The sequence below is a fragment of the Rhipicephalus microplus genome, chromosome 3 (genome assembly GCF_043290135.1).
Source record: "Rhipicephalus microplus isolate Deutch F79 chromosome 3, USDA_Rmic, whole genome shotgun sequence".
In the NCBI taxonomy this organism is placed as follows: domain Eukaryota; kingdom Metazoa; phylum Arthropoda; class Arachnida; order Ixodida; family Ixodidae; genus Rhipicephalus; species Rhipicephalus microplus.
Window position 1 is genome coordinate 84,720,323 of NC_134702.1, and position 17,397 is coordinate 84,737,719.

Sequence of the window (17,397 nt, forward strand, 5' to 3'; positions counted from 1 at the left end):
TTCTTTCAACACGCACCAACATCTCATAACCATAGTATAAAAGCATTCAGCTCTGATTTAGGTGCCCGTTCAAAGGCCGGTAATAGAACTGGAATTCTTTCACCCTCACAAGAAAACGTCGCAGCAACAAAACAATAGCGCTCTGCAACAGCAGCCATTCAAAGCTCATCCGTAAAACGACCTTCTAACCTAGTTTTTCACCGTTTTTTTTTTATTGTTATCGTTATTGAAGGGAGTGTAAGGCACCTGGCTTGATCCGTCTCGAAGGATAACCCAAGTAATATAGCGAGTGTACTTTAGCTTAACTTAACCAGACAGTCTAGCGAACCATCTACAATTGGCCATTAAAGCACTTCAATTACCGGAAAATGTTTCAGGAACAAAGAGCGACCAAACGCGCTGCCATTGCCTTCGTCAGCATCACTCCGCAAGAGCGAAGTCAGAGAAAAAGAGGATTACCTTTAAGGCCGGGTAATCTCCGAGGACAGCCTGCAGGCTGTATACGACACGCCATTGCGACAGTCGGCCGGGCTTCAATTTTCGCTTCTTTCTTTTTTTTTCGTACGTATATACTACACAAGACACGTGGTGCTTGTTCCCGCCAGTGGGCAGTGTCGCCCGGACCGCATTTTGCGAAACTGGCAGTCGACGGTCACGATTCGTTCTGGTTTGTTCGTGGCCCAATCTTCGCTATGCAGTTCCGGGAGGCGTCAAATGCGGCGCATTATACGGCCTGACATGGCTGGTTGCAGCATCGTCATTGAAAGGCCTCTCGCGCGGTGCTGCTATGCGGCAAGTCGCCGGCAAAATCTTCCCCCGGTAGCTGGTGTGGTGAATACGGCGAGGCATGCGCCCTTCGTGCAATGAAGCAATCGCTACCTTTCGACTCGTCTGATGGGAGCCGCCATTACACTACGCTCTCACGTGTCTTACCATGGATGTCCTCATTACTGGCTGTCGTCAAGGAAGTGGAAGATCGAAGCTCCTCAGATGCCTCATAGTGGGGCTGTTACGTGCGATGGCCGAACACTCGCCTACGGCACGGCCGTTTTGTGTGTTTTGTGTTGAGCAAGCAATTTGACTCACCGTAGAAGGCAGTAAAGTGATCAATACGAACGGGCCGAGACAACAAACACGGCGCTGAAAAGAGCGAAACGCGAGCTTTTGTCTGGGTTCAATGCGTGTTTCATTAACCACGACGCTGAACCAAGAAGCTGAACAAGCAGCCTGCTCTGATTCGGTGCCTTCCTAAACGTAATTTGACGATGCGGGGGACCAGTCGTCTCGGGTCTTTAGAAAAAAGCAAAGGAGTTAGTGAGTGTGTGTGTGTTTTTCCGCCCCCTATATGTGAAAATAACTAAAAGGAAAAAGGGGGTAGCCCGTACCACCAGGAGGTATAACGGGCTCAGGCCAATCTAACATAAATGAAGAGGGTAAACTTACCAAATTTTTATGTTTTTTCAAAAAACCTATTAGTTAAAAAATAACATGGGTAAAACCTAGTGAGTGCGACATGAAACTGTAATAAATAAAACTAGTTAGCTTCTCAGGAATGAGCAGGTCGATATGCAGCAGCAGTGTATTTCCCCCACTTAAATTTTTGTAGTTCGCGCGCGCGTGTGCGTGTGCGTGTGCGTGCGTGTGCGTGTGCGTGTGCGTGTGTGTGTGTGTGTGTGTGTGTGTGTGTGTGTGTGTGTGTGTGTGTGTGTGTGTGTGTGTGTGTGTGTGTGTGTGTGTGTGTGTGTGTGTGTGTGCTTATTTTAAATGCATTGTCGCTGAATAGAGAAAGTCCAAAAACAAACAACGAAGTGGGATGCGAGCCAGTGGTCTTGAGGATGGGTAAACGTTGACGAGGATGGTAGCAGTGGCCTCTGTGATGTCGAAGCCCATTTCTTCACCAGGAGTCATGTAGACAGGCACGTCGGGCTGTCGTTTCAACCAGCGATGCAGCAGGGAACCTTGGGCAGCCTGTTTGCCACTGCGAACTTAGACAAGGCGCCATTCGCAATAGTAACAAGCATTTAAAAAAAAGGGGGTACGGGGGGCAGGATTAAGTACTTGCGCAAGTGTTGCGAATGCTATGGTTCGAGTACTTAGGAAAAATAAAGCAGTGATGCTATCGTTATCAGTCGCCGAGGTTTTCCCCCACCTTTGTTGGCATAACTGCGACTGTAATCGAGAGCATTCACGCAAAAGTTGTGATAGGGAGGTGATTCGGAGTATGAAGCGACGTCCTGATAAAGTGTTGGTAGCTGATGCGGGTCATGTGGATGTCATAGAAACAGAGTTGCGCATGACAGTCACTAACTGAAGTAGATACGTGCGAGATTTTCTATTGGTCAATAGCCCATAATAATGCGCAGGTAATGTTGTATCACTTTTGGGCACACGTAAATGGGTCACAATGTGCTGCGTGTTTGGGCATTCATTAAAGTAGTGTTGTTCGCTCAAGCAAGGTGCACCACACATACACCTGTCCGATGCAGTTATATTGAATCGATGAAGATAATACTGAAAGTGTCCGTGACCACATAATAAGTGTGTTAGGTTTTTAGGAGGGGGGAACCATTGAGGAATTTTGTACGGACTTGTGATTCAATGAAATAGCGTTGTCTCAGGTCCCTCAGTCTGCCAATGGGTGTGCCAATATGAATTCAAGATATTATGAAACTGAGTTCGTACTGACCGAATAGATATTTTGGCGTAACGCACGAAGCCTGATTTCCCTCCTAATGCAGCTGCAGCGTCAGCTAGCTCATTTCCCAAAATTCTCATATGGCCAGGTACATAAAACAATTTTATAATTTTGCCTGACGAGATTATATGGTTAAGAAGCAGCTTAATGTTCCGAATTCTTTCATCGTTATCAGTGAGACTTGAAAATTTCATTAGAAGCGATAGACAGTCTGTGTAAATGTGGGCTGGCGTGTTAAAGTTGTTTGTAAAAACGAAATGAAGGGCTTCTTGGAATGCTATTAATTCCGTGTCGTATGTGCTTGAGGCGCTGCGGATCTGAAATTTTCTAACAGTTAAGATTTTTCCATCCTTTGTCAAAGCAATATATGCCGCACCCGCCACGTAGGACGTGTATGAGCCGTCAGTGTATACGTGAATGGCTTTTGTTTTGAAAATAACCGCTTCTTGTGATGGTGAGAGTTTAGTGAAAGTAAAGTTATATTTTTTACTGGGGTGATGAGCCCACGGACTGCATGGATATAGTATGTCAGGCGGTTTGAATGTTTTTACACCATAATAAGTTACGTCATCAAGTTACGTCAGAAAAAGTTACGTCATAAGTTACGTCAGAAAAATGCCATCCATGCGGATAGATGGGCAGCGTTTTGATGTACCCATGTGTCCGTTATTAAAGAACACGAAGAACGACTTCTCGGCGACTTCACGTCCTGGCTTTGGTATGAATATTACTTTCCCTCCTCTCCAAGCCTGTGGGAAGTGTCCGATTCTTAAGGTGGTATTGAAGATAAAATAGAAAAATTAATGAACGAGTAGGTTAATCCGTCGTGTCCAGGAGCAGAGTGTGAATTACCCTGTTTCATCGCGCACTCTATCTCAGATATTGTAAAAGGAGGGTCGAAAGTATGCCACTGGTAAGGACTAGCCACAATGTTACGCATGATAGTGTGGTGCATGTTGTCTTCAGAACAGCTGTCCACTACTACCAATGTATCGAGTAGTAGCCGGGCGGACTCAATTACAGAAGCTGTGCGAGTGCCGTTAGGTAAATCTAGAGGAGGAAGAAAAATTACTTGGTGGTGTTTTTGAAACGCGGTTTTGAAAACATCACCATATAAACATTTCTTAGTGAGTGAGTGAATGAGTGAGTGAGTGAGTGTGTGAGTGAGTGAGTGAGTGAGTGAGTGAGTGACGTGCGACCGGACAGGGTAGAGAGGAACTCGGTGACGATTCATGGCTCTCGATCTCGCATGAGTTGTATCATAGTCAAGCAAACTGTGCAGCGAAACCATTGAAGTAGGAAGAAAGAGCTGTGTTGGAGCTGGAGGTCTCCGTCCGGCCAAATGCAGGGCTCGCTACGTCGAAAAATAAACGCAAGATAATTAAATGTACAGGAAAGTTGGAAAAGCTAGATAGATGAGGCATATAAGTGTCATTTAACTTCCACAGCCCGATGTGTTAAACAATTGAGTTGGTTAGACTGGTCGGTTTGTACACCACATGCGGTTGATTGATTTGTGGGGTTTAACGTCCCAAAACCACCATATTATTATGAGAGACGCCGTAGTGGAGGGCTCCGGAAATTTCGACTACCTGGGGTTCTTTAACGTGCACCCAAATCTGGGTACACGGGCCTGCAACATTTCCGCCTCCATCGTAAATGCAGCCGCCACAGCCGGGATTTGATCCCGGGACCTGCGGGTCAGCAGCCGAGTACCTTAGCCCACCCTATGCAGCTGGTAACTAACAGTCGTTACTGAGGTGAAGTAAGAAGGCAAAATAGAAACAATTTCCGGAGACCTTCTGCTGTCACGAACACGCGGCCAAGCGGTTCCTGCTTGATCAGCCTGCCTACCTGCATGCCTGTCTGTCTGTCTGTCGCAATGCTCTCTCCTGACCTTCTCCTTTTTCCGTGCCGGTGTTAAGCCTTAGTTCGCTGGCTTAGCAGCACAACGCTTCAGTTGCTACAGCCGTCACCGACGGTCATCGTTTCAAAACCTGGCAAAAATGAAATGCCGCAATGTGATGTGACAAACGAGTTCGACGATCAAATAATCAGATTGCCATATCAGCAACGGCTGGTCGACGACAAGGCCCGAGGGAGCATCAATTATTGGGAAACGGCGTGTAACCGGCACACTTTCGACTGCCTCATCTCTGTACGCTCGCAAGCGCCGGGTTTTTCGCGTGTATCAATGCCTCCAACAAAAATGTGTAACGCATAAAAAATACCGATGGGTAGATCATCTATATCGGTCAAGGGACGGCCCTCCAGCCGGACTTGTTTTACGGGGAAAGGCGAACAGCGTGGAGTACTGTCTGCGAATCTCTACAGCAGTCATTAGAGAAGACAAATCACGACTGAGGAACAATTATCAACGTTAATTGCAGTTTTTTACTGTCTGCTTGGGAGTATATATGTACAACGTAATCGCTGGAGGGAAACAGAGCGAAAAATATCACACGTAAAATCAGGCAGCGCAACACAAGCTTACAAAAAAAAAAACGGGCGTAATGTCTTCATATTACGTCTCCCGTTCTCGGCCGCGATTTTCCGCATCGTTTATGCGGTCGTTAGGTGCCGGTGTCACGGGATTCATTAATTACGTAGCTTCCTTCTCCAACACTGACAATTTATTTCAGCAGTTCCTTGTATCGCTGGGGGAAGATGCGGTACTCCTTAGCCGATGAAAAGGCGAAAGCCGCTCTTGATGTGTTCGTAACCATGCCTCCTCGTCTGCACACCTGGCATCTGCTCACCGTCTTTTCGGAGCAGGTTTTCCTGTTGAGTTGACCCAGCAAACATTTTGACGATGCAGCCGTTAACTTTATTGTATAGCTTAATTTCAATTAAACGATAGACCATGCAAGGTGTTTGTCATTGGCCCGGTTTCCATGTGTCAAGTAGAAATTATATATTAAATGATGCATTGCTCAGTGCAATAGGTGTGTACACGGAGGGAAAGGGCTAAGGGTTGGCCACCCCCGGCACAAGTCACAAAAGAGGAGTGGGGTCGCAAAGTCAGCCCGCTCATCATCATCATCATCAGCAGCAGCAGCAGCCTGACTACGTCCACTGCAGGACAAAGGCCTCTCCCATGTTCCACCAGTCAACTCGGCCCTACATGCGCTTGCTGCTGCCATTTATACCCACAAGCTTCCAGATCTCATCTGCCCACCTAACTTTCTGTCTCCCCTTCACCTGCTTGCATTCACTTAGAATTCACTCTGTGATTCTTAATAACCAGCGGTTACCTCACCGTGGCGCTGCGTGCTCTGCCCATGACCACTTCATCTTCTTGATTTCGATTACGATGTCCTTAACACCTGCTTGTTCCTTGATACAGTCTGCTCTCTTCTTGTCCATCAGAGATACACCAATCAGTTTTCTTTCCATTTTTCCCAGCGTCGTCTTCAACTCAAGTTGAACGCTCATTGTAATCTTCCAGGTTTCTGCTCCGTAGGTAAGTACCGATAAGATGCTGTTATTATATACCTTACTCATCACAGTGATATAACAGGGAGTAGGGCGCACTGACTCAAGAGGGGGGGGGGCAAAATCAGCTTCATACATTCACATAATAGGGAGCGGGAGGGGGATGCGATGAACCGTCGCCCCTCCCTGAAGGAGAACACTGCGCCCGCCAGTGCACAGTGTTGACAGTCGTCGTTTGTCTTGAGAAGGAATTCGGTACGCTGCTTGTGACCGTTTTTACCGAAAAGCAAACGGGGCGAATATTTTTTTAAGTACGTTTGGCCCTGTCGCGCTGGCTACTTGCTGTTACTGTTAAAATTTTGTCGGCAACTACCATTAGCGATGGGGATGCGCTGACAACGAACCATGAATGACGCTACAGTACGCCAGGTATGGTGCCACAATTCTTCCGTGTCATTTCAAAAGCTGGAATCGAACTGCCTTTACAGCTCGATGTTGTCTGTGCAAGCAAACCGAGTAGCCTCAAAACAAGCTGCTGATCTTGTTTGAGCGCGACAAAACACGCGGTACGTTTTGCCGTCACTTTGAGATTAAACTAGACGATGGTGAATTGGGCATTTACTTGCAACTATCCCGGAGGAAAGCGAGTAATAAGCGGGAGTGCTGATCATTGGCCAGTCTTGGCCATAGAGTTTTCTGCAAGTACTGTTGCGAGTCTCGTTCGTTATCGACATGCTGTCTGTGGGGAGCCGAGGTGCGTTTCCAAGACCTGGAACTCCAGTGCCTTTCTCACGGAACGAGAGACCAGCAGCGGGAAGCCACAAAGAGATAAGAATGTGGCAACTTCTGTGGACTGTGAGCCGACGTACCTAAAGGCATTTCCTTCACAATGACTTGTTTCGGGAGGCTACTAGGCCAACCGACATCCCTTGACAGTCCACACCCCTTGAGTCCACATCCCTTGACAGCCCACAAAACAGTGAATTCCCTCTTGTGTTTCTTGAGAAGGACGAGTTTTTGTGAACGCCTCTGATTTGTGGTCGAGTTCTACACGCTGCAGTGAAATTACTGTCAGTCTCTCCCGTTTTCTATTTCTTCTCTTCCCTCTTTCTCATCTTTCTTGTCCCCTTCCTTAATTCCCCAGTGTAGGGTAGCCAACCGGATGTCTTTCTGGTTAACATCCCTGCCTTCTCCTTTTTGTTACTTCCTTCCGTGCCAAGGAGTTGAAGGATGGCGATGTTTTTGACGGGCGTCATCGGCTGGATCCGAAGGGATCGATCACTTCAAGCGCGCTTGCTGCACCTGCGCTCGACAGTTTCACGAGCTTCGAGTGCACTGCTACCTAATGAGCTCCGTAATACTAAAAGTGCATAAACAGCTTTTCTGCGTGATTAAAGCTTGGGCAAGCAGTACCCCACTCATTACGGTGGCGTTCCATTCAGAACGTCTCGGCTTTTACACATGACAAACAGTGCGCGTGCGTGTGTGTGTGTGTGTGTGTGTGTTTGAGCATGCGTGCGTGAGAAATACAGGATACCGTGCAATTCATCTTCTAGTGCCATGAATGACTAAATAAAAATTCTTCCTCGAAGAAAGAGAAAACTTTAACCAAAATTGGTTTTAAGAAAACCCGACCTTTCGAAGTCTGGGCGGCTTCTTCAGGGGTCAGAAATATCTCTTCTAACTAGCCTAACACATTTTACTAATTTGCGTTTTACTTATTTACCGTTTACCTATTCAGCGATTTCTGTATTACCACGCATTCTCACAGCAGGTAAATCCCAGAAAGTTTTGCTTTTACATATTCTCATATATAGGAGGTGTGTTCATGCATCGTTCAACTAGTTTTCGTTTAGATCCACTACATTTTTCTAGTTATCAAAAGTTATTCTCATTTAAAGCTCTTCTGTACCTTCCTAGTCATTCCAAAGCTTAGTTAACCTCCTTGCCTTTCCTCTCTCACTCTCTCTCTTTCGCTCTCTCTCTCTCTGCTAGTCATGCATATGCAATACACGGCGAGGAACTTTGTGAAGCATTCTTTTCAATGATACACTATGCCGCAAGTAGCACCAAGGTCGTCCAGAATGTGGGAGCATTTATCCGACGCGCAACAGTTCTACTAAAAAGAAATGTCCAAAAGTGAAAAAGTAAATCTAAGCGTCCAATCATGGGCTACCGTACTCCACCGTTAACACATCGGCCAACTGTCTTTGTACGAGGAAGTTCTCTGCTTTCTTTCCTTGTGTATTTCTTTATGTTTCACGCAGTGCCTGTAATCAATTAGGCTAGACTTCATTTTTCCTATAGTTATTTTTGTTTCGTTTTGTTTTGTTCCTCCCGCACAGCAACAAACCTCGGCCTTGTGAATAAAAAGGTCTGTCTAGCCTCACGTGTTCTCGGAGAATCTATTATAACTCTAATACCTGTCTTTTCAGCGAATAACGACATCTCCGTTACGCAAAAGTTTTGCTGAAGCGAAAAAAAGAAAAAGAAAGAAAGAACACATCGTGCTAAGCGCCCACTCACCACTTTGCGGGAAGTGAATGACAGCGTATACTTTCGATGGCAAAATTCTAGGAATTCTAATCTATGCGCTCGTTCATTCACTCTCAGTGGTTTAGTGTACGACAGAATGGCGCGCAGCTTTATACTTAGCTGTTTCTTCCAAGTAACCAGCGGATGCTTGCGAAATGTGTCACAGTCTACAGCACTGCTTCGACCACGTTAGCCCGTCTCAAGGACAAGAGTACATTGTTCTTGGAGGCGCTGTCGTCGTCAGCCACTGAGGGGTGTTGAATGCACAGTTGCCGTCCGCCAAGTGGAGGTCTGTATACAATTCTTGTCGCCAGCCGGTCAGAGATCTAGAAATCACAGTTCTACTTTTACAGTTAGGTGGTCAGGAAAGAAACATTTCCATCCACCAGTCAAGGTTCTTGAATGCACACCTGCTATCAACCAACAATTCTCTGGAAGGCACTGTTCCTGCCACCCAATAATACGTTTGAAAGACTTTTGAAGAGTTTTTTTTTTTTTTTTTTGGTCCGACTGACAAGGGTTTGCAGAGCATCGTTGCCACCAGCCACTAAGAAGTCACGGGTGCGCAGTTTGCATCAGCTGCTCAAGAACCAAAAAGGTGACTTTTACCACCTTCCTGGGCCCTGAGTGGCTGGTGATCATGCATCAGGAAGGCATAGTTTCCGTCAGCAAATCAGGAGTTAGGAAGCAGACATTTTCAGTCAGCCATTCCGTACTCTGTAAAGCACCGCCGCCATTACTATTAATCGCCTGAATCAGACGTCGCAGTCTCTCTTAGGGTCAACTTTTAAACTTATTTAACCACAAATTTTATCACATCCTAAACAGACTGAGCGTGCATGACACATTCGCAACAGCTATGACCAACAGATGATGTGGCTGTTCTTACTAAGTGTTATACATCTATATCGGAGTGGTTCGTACTTCTTGGATGCTGTCGCGGTGGCTAATAATACAGCATACGTTGTGTTGCTTATGTTTAAACTCTTTCTTTGGCAAACTTGACTAAAAAACGCCTAGCCTGCGTGAAAGACGCAGCACAGTCACAGCGAAATGTATTAGATCGGCCTTTCAGAGCCCTTTGTTGTTGTCGTTGTTTTCTTGTGCAAATGGCTCGTACCCCAAGGAGGGGATCGGCCAATTATAAGGTGAATTTGCCCGATACTTTCAGCATTACGTCATTCCTAAAAACCTTTTGTTGTTTAATTCTGATTTGAAATGCCAATTGCAAGTTTGCAGAAAAAATAAAGAAAAGTTATGAGACCGTAATTTAGCAAGAAAATCGTTTAGTCGCAGTGATGTATTCCTGAACGGCGAATAAAACATCCCTGTGGCTGAAACCCAGTGTAGAGGCTCATTGGGTAACTGCTGCAAGCACACTTGCTGAGTACTCGCTGCGGCTATAATAGGAATATTAATTTCTGGGTAGTAGGCCAGCATTCGCGATGTTATCATTCGTCATTCTTCTGAGAAGCATGGCATCCGCTAAAATATTGCGATAAATTGTGTGCCAATTGTTCATGCAATGGCTGACGACGATGAGGAATTACACCCGAAGTGGGTATGCGCCACAAATAATAGGTGAATAAGAACACGCTTTTGTAATGGGTTGGAGCATTGGACGGCCCATTCGTAAAGCTGTTCGCGTTGCGCGACGACTGCGTGTGTTCTTTCGTTGTTTTAAAACGCTTTATAAGTCCTATTAACGAGATTGCTTTCCCGACATCAAGCCTTCCTAAGGCAAGTTTGCCAACAAGTCACAAGCACCAGCGTAGCTCCGTGCGGAACCAGTGGACCCGGGTTCGAGCCCCAGGTCAGCGGTGGTGGCGGACATTTGCGCGTGACCCAAGTTCTGATCTCAAAACAGCTTTCGTTGTAAAACAACACAGCAATATAGACTAGCAAATGCGCCTTAAATTTGCAAAACTTCTCATTTCAATGCCTTCTGCATTCACACGCCGAACACTTTTATTGGCTGATATTTTCTTTTAATAGAATTTCAAGCTTATAAATAGCTTAACGTTCATGTGGGTCATAAAATTTCACATGTTATTTTTTAAGAAAGCATTATCCTGTTTGGATGTTTGACACAATATTATTGCAATAATAATGACGTGGACGCTCCAGGTTCATTCTTTCCATGAGCATCACCGTGAGGCTTTGTATCAAGTCCAAGGGCGATAACACCACCGTGGCATCGTGTGGTCTATAGATGTGCGAGTGAAAGGGTGCGTTGGAAGCCGAGGAACTCGTAGACGAAACGCACCCGCCGACTTGCATTAGATCATAGATGTTTGGTCAGTAGGAAACCACACTTTACGCAAAAGAAGCTACTTCAATCACATCTCTTATTCTCCAGTTCAAACACGCCAGCTATATATGCACTGCTTATTGTGTGTATGTACTTAACGTATTACATTGACGTCACTGTAGTAAATCCTAAAGTAATCGATCGGGCTCACTGCCCCGCCGTGGTGGTCTAGTGGCTAATGTACTCGGCTGCTGACCCGCAGGGCGCGGGTTCGAATCCCGGCGGCGGCGGCTGCATTTCCGATGGAGGCGGAAATGTTGTAGGCCCGTGTGCTCAGATTTGGGCGCACGTTAAGGAACCCCAGGTGGTCGAAATTTCCGGAGCCCTCCACTACGGCGTCTCTCATAATCATATAGTGGTTTTGGGACGTTAAACCCCACATATCAATCAATCGATCGGGCTCACTTATTTCCGAGATTTATGCGAGTGTTCGCATCAAATATGCGGTCTTTTCTCTGACAAGACTATTCCATTGTAAATTTCACGATAGCGAGCGAGAACCTTCGAATACATTCTGGTTTGTCATGCACAGTACACTAACTGTGACACAGTGCGCTGTGCTTGAAGCCGCTAAGACAATATCAGTGCCGAAATATAAACAAGTATACGGCGATTAACGCTGTTCCTTGCTGATATATAAGTTCTGTGCTAAGGAGATTAGATTAGTTGTCACACCTAATGTTCTGATTGCACAAGCGATGATCGGAAGCTAAATAATTTTCAATATTTCTTAGTACGCTACGCGATAGATGAGAGCGACGTAGATATACCAACATTTGCTTCAATTTCGTTTTTGTTTTCCTGATTGATTGATATGCGGGGTTTAACGTCCCAAAACCACCATATGATTATGAAAGACGCCGTAGTGGAGGGGTCCGGAAATTTCGATCACCTCGGGTTCTTTCACGTGCGCCCAAATCTGAGCACACGGGCCTACAACATTTCCGCCTCCATCGGAAATGCAGCCGCCGCAGCCGCGATTTGATCCCGCGACCTGCGGGTTAGCAACCGAGTACCTTAGCCACTAGATCACCGCGGCGGGGCGTTTTTGTTTTCCTGTCACAATCTTGTGCTCCATCTATTACTTTTTCTTGATTGTGCATTTAACATCGCTTCCTGCAGAACAGGCACCGATTTTCGTTTCTTACAACCAATCCGCCATATTCAAACTATAGCCCAGCATAATCCTAGAGCACTTTTCTTGCTATAGCCCATCATTTTCGTTAAACAATCTCACACTGTTTTCCATTACGGTCGTAATGCACAGTCGGAAATATCCGCAATGTGTTCGCACCAACGCTATAGTCTCATTAATACCTCGCTTCTAATACTCAATGAGGTAATAGAAAAGCGTGGACAATGTTTCTACACCCGGAAGTAATTTGCGCAGGTATCGCTTGGCTTAACAGGCCCATGAGTTGGCAAACACGCTCGATCCGTAATGAATGCATTGTTGGATAAATTGCTGGGCGAGCAAACACGGGCGCAAGTGAAAGAAAGCAGAGAAACCTGGATCCCATAATTTCCTACGTCAACGTCTGTGTGCATTTCTTTTTCTTGGTGATGAATATATAACGGCTAGCTCTGTTTTCTGTGCGCTATCTTCCGTCTTTGGCACCTTTTTTTTTCCTCTGTCTGTATTTTACCGGTGAAGTGAAAGGATATATGTGACGATGTCAGTGACGCAATTCATTTTCATAGGGCATTCATATGTTTGAAAAACTGGCTGTGGCCTAACTCAATTACGCCTGTGTGTGCGTAGTGAGAGGTACGGTTAATCGTACTGTTTAGCTTGGCTCTCTGTACGGTAAGGCTTCTCGGGGCGTGTGGCTCGTTCTCCCTCCATCTCCTCGACCTGCCGCCTTCTATTTGTTTAGTTTCAACGACGAAGCCTGGCTTATTTCAGTCTCTTCGACTGACTTTTCATATGTGCCGACGAACCCCACCAAGCCGCCCCTTATATGTAAGTACACGACGCAACGCCGGCTCCTCATCTGTTGTCGCAACGTGGTTTCACGGGCTTTTGATCTGGCTTCCTGCCAGATGAAGCGGCGAGTGGCACTGTCAGCTGTGGGGTTTTCTAGGCAACGGCTCAGCTCGTGGTGCGGCCACCGGCCACAGCGATACGACCAATGTAGCTCTAGCTAAAGTTTTGCCAAGCTCCTCTTTCACGTTTTTGTAGCCCCGCCGCAGTGGTCTAGTGGCTAAGGTACTCGGCTGCTGACCCGGAGGTTGCGGGTTCGAATATCGGCTGCGGCGGCTGCATTTCCGATGGAGGCGGAAATGTTGTAGGCCCGTGTGCTCAGATTTGGGTGCACGTTAAAGAACCCCAGGTGGTCGAAATTTTTGGAGCCCTCCACTACGGCGTCTCTCATAATCATATGGTGATTTTGGGACGTTGAACCCCACATATCAATCAATCATCACGTTTTTGTATATGTTACTGGCCCACTGCACGTTTCAACACAGCTTTGCACTACGCTAGAATGCCTTATAGGATTCCAGATTATTTTGCAATCATCTGATAGACTTGAGCGTGCAAAGGCGAACAGCCAGGTTTATTCTCGAAGAAACGGTGCCACTACCGATAACGCTGGAATGTTCGATGCCGCACGAATAAATGCCGACGTACCTTGCCGTGAACCATATTATCGACGGCCGACGCCCTGTTCGCCACTTTCATAGTCCCGAAAACGAACACTGGCGGCGCGGTAGTAGGGCGAAATGGCGTCACGGCAATGACTTGCTTGCTCCCATGAAGCAATGCTTGCTCTGCAGCTGAGTATCTCATTTTGCTGTACATGCCGTGTGCGCGCGCTCTCACGCAAGACGGTGGTGATAAGTGCTCATTGTGATGATGCAAATCTACCAAGGTAAAATGAGGCTGTTTACGCTGATAGTGATAGCTAAGTGAGCTGCAGAAAGTTGCGATAATCTAATGAGCAAACTATACGGTCTGAACGGGAAATTCACTGTGAAAACGGCGGTACATTGCTGCAAGGCATTCGTTGTTGTGTCACTGCTTATACACCGAGAAATCGGCGCTAGAAGGCTTTACGCTGATGATTCCAACTTCATTGCAAATGGGTGTGCACTCCAAGGGTTAGAAAATGTGTCCGAATAAATAGAAATAAAATTTGAATGATTTCAGACTCACTAAATACGTCCCGATTTTTATGCAGATTATTCGGTAGATTTGAATATGTTGCGCTTTTTTCTAAAAGAGACGTTAGATTAAGCTACTTTAAAATTTTTTAATATATCTGGAATGTCAAACAAATTTAAACGTCAAACACAAAAGGTTCGGGAAAATGCTGAGATGTTGGTGTACTTGGATTCCCCAAATATTTATTCTAGACAGCTAGTCACCAGGAATTATGTGGCCGTATATTCCAATTTGCGTGAACAGCTGGCCCAATCAAACACCGCATCACAAGCGGCAATGTTTCATTCACGTGAGAGCACTATTGAGAACAATCGTTTAAACGATTGAAAGTCGAGCCTTGTGAACGGTTTCAATAACGTGGCCCACGTAAACGGTCTTCACCTTGATGAGTCAGTGTCTGGTCTCGCACGTCATATCTACATACAAGTTAATGAAGCTCGTGTGTAACCGAATGCAAGTAAAATATTGTACAAGTGGGCTATCAAACCTGTACTTACCCGTTTAACAGCGCCGTTGCTACGATGCTGCATGAAGTTTCCGCAATTAACGTCAACTCGTCTTTAGTGAGATTATTCGCCGAAATAACTGCGCGGAAAACGTCAAACTGTATACATGACGAGTGAGCGGGTACGTATGAAAAACAAATTCAACAGCTGCGGTGGTATTCTTGGCCAAGTGCTTTGGATATACTTTTCGGCTCTCGATACTGCATCAGGTTTTAGCAACTGTGCGTGGAACTTGGTACACAGGCGAAAAAAAAATTTTTGAGGCAAGATAGGTGCATTTGTTCAATACGTATAAAACTTTCGGAAGTGAAAACATCACATCTTTCGAAAGAACCGCTAGTGAAGAAAGCAACCTATTAATGCAAATATGCTGTCATGTGTAAAAACCACGACTTGAATACAAGACATTCTGTAGAATAACCTTGTACCCAGCACAAACATGTTGTTGTTCTTCATTCGCGTCTGAATGCAGCAGCCGCTGCCGAGAATCGAGCCCATCATCCAATTTAACAGCGCGACCACTCAAACCTGATGAAATTGTGTACGATGAAGTGTGGTAACCATCGGGGATTTCCCTGAACAAACGTTTTCCGTCGTTTTACTAGGATCATCATTGATGTTCTTTTCGTCATTCATCTGAAGCTTGAGCCAAGCGAAAAGTGATCGCAAACAGCGCAACAGCGTACAATGCGAGCGCATGTTATGTTCGCGCGCCACGGCAAGCGTCGAAGCATCCTTGCCATGACGTAATCCAGACATCCCGCCAGGCAGCGCCACCCCAACTTCTCGGGGCTAATCGCTTGCAGACTGACTTGGTGTTTCTCGGGCGCAGGTTCGCCCAAATAAAAAGTCCGACTTTACCCGCCAACTGCTGCCTTCTACAACGTCACGACCACGTGACAATGTATATATTTGGCGGCAAAACTCATCTGACGCTTTTGCAACCAAGATCGCCACATGCATATATAATATCTGTTTAGAAAAGAAAGGCATGTAGCGTCGCTAGTAGCTTTGTTACCATTTTAGTTAGCAGAAGGTTAGTGACACATCGATTTCACCCATGCGTGAATTTCCAAATTGTAAAGCACGCTGTGAACCTTGTAACAGGCTGGTACATTATTTATACGAACTGCATGAATATTAGTATGTTATTTACCTCGCAACAAGAACGTAGAAGGGGGTGTTACAGAAAGCGTAGCAGCCTTTTATTTTCGGGTCCTTGACACAAACTTATGGCCTGGCCACATGAACGCATTGCAGCGTGTCAGCGCGTTGCTTCTTGAAACGGCGCCGTGCCCTTTTTATATAATTTTTATATATTTTTATATAATTTTATATGTTTATATAATTTTTTTATATATTTTTATATATAAGCGGCGCCGCGCCCTTTTTATGTACAGATTTAATGAAATGTCATCAACGTGCATCTACGGTTGTCTTACGACGAATGACTTGGCCCTAGACAATGGCGAACATTAGCGATCACTCAGTGCGTGAATCCTCGAGCAGCTGCACGAGTCATTTTGTTTCATTTGTAGCCCTATGCTTCTCATTCTCTCTTGCTGGTCTTCACAAGAGAACGATGACACTAGAAACTATGCACCAATATCGTCCTGAAAAATCGACCAGAAATCAAGCAACCAAGGCATTGCTGAAATTCCTATAGGACAGTAGACAGAGCACGAGCAATGCCGCATACCGCACAAGACGGCCGACCACTCTGCACTGTGACGTTATTTGTGAGCGTACGTTATCCCCCTCTCTTTCTCACTTTCATTACTTGTTTTCCAATCTCTCCTCCTTCCTCACTGTTCAGGGTAGCGTACCTGTCATGCCGAACTGGTTAGCATTCCTGCTTTTCCTCTCATTCGTTTTCCTTTGGAGTCCTTCATGTGCTGGAGACTGGAGTCCAGAGGAGAGCAACGTTGTTTTTGTGGAGGGTGATCGAGAAACAAAGAATCCACGGTATTGGTAATGTAACGCACTCTTCCCACCCTCCTTCACGCCCTATACTGCGCTGCTACACGGGCGAACGGTGCAACGACGAAGTGGACGAAGTAGACGCGCAGCTTGTGCGCATTCCTTTTTTTTTTTTTTTTTTGACCGTATGTTTGGGATTTCACGCGGCCTTGAAACGTAGACCGTCTCACCTCACATGAAACGTGAATTGCGAAGTAAATCGTTCAACGAATGATAAAGCACGTTTTTACATAACACCTAAACCAAGCGACGAGCCCTGTTCATAATCCATCATATGAAAGCCTCCTATACACTGAAGCACATGCGCCGTTTGGAATCACTACCTTCCTGCATTTTCTTTTTTCAATTTTGTTTTTGACGTCATATTTTTAAAAAAAAGAGACTTATGCAAACCTCAACAGTTCCTGTTAAACTTCATTGTCTTTTCAATCTTTACTTCTTGCGTGCTTGATTTAGCGTAAGTTTTACGCAAGCGCAAGTGGTTTAAAGTTGTCTTGCACTGAACTTACTCAAAGAGTTGGTGTACCGGCAACTTAACCACACTTCAACTTGCCAGACGGTTCGCAAACTCGTGTTTCCTAACAACGGGATGGCTGTAAGCAAATAGCGGTAACGTGCCGTCTCGTTTGCAACGCTCGTTTCTTTTTATTTTATTTTTTATCTCGTCATCTGCATCTTCACTGTTGTTCTATATATTAGATTTCACGTCTCGTGTGCCCGTACTTGAACTTCCTTTTCCTTTTCTCTTCTCCCTGCATGCCCCGAGCCG

At 45.7% G+C, this 17,397-nt stretch overlaps 1 protein-coding gene across 2 annotated transcripts in view; it reads left to right on the forward strand.

Annotated features, from left to right (window-relative positions):
• The window catches only part of LOC119172821 (protein ABHD15), a 238,403-nt gene that overhangs the window by 183,943 nt on the left and 37,063 nt on the right, over window positions 1-17,397 (forward strand). The window contains exon 1 of one of the 2 annotated variants that reach the window (XM_075889911.1): window positions 12,698-12,939. The exons of the other annotated variant lie outside the window; for it this stretch is intronic. The gene's annotated coding sequence lies outside the window, so the exon portion shown is untranslated. Of the gene's footprint in view, window positions 1-12,697; window positions 12,940-17,397 lie in introns of those variants that run through there. 2 annotated transcript variants of the gene reach the window in all.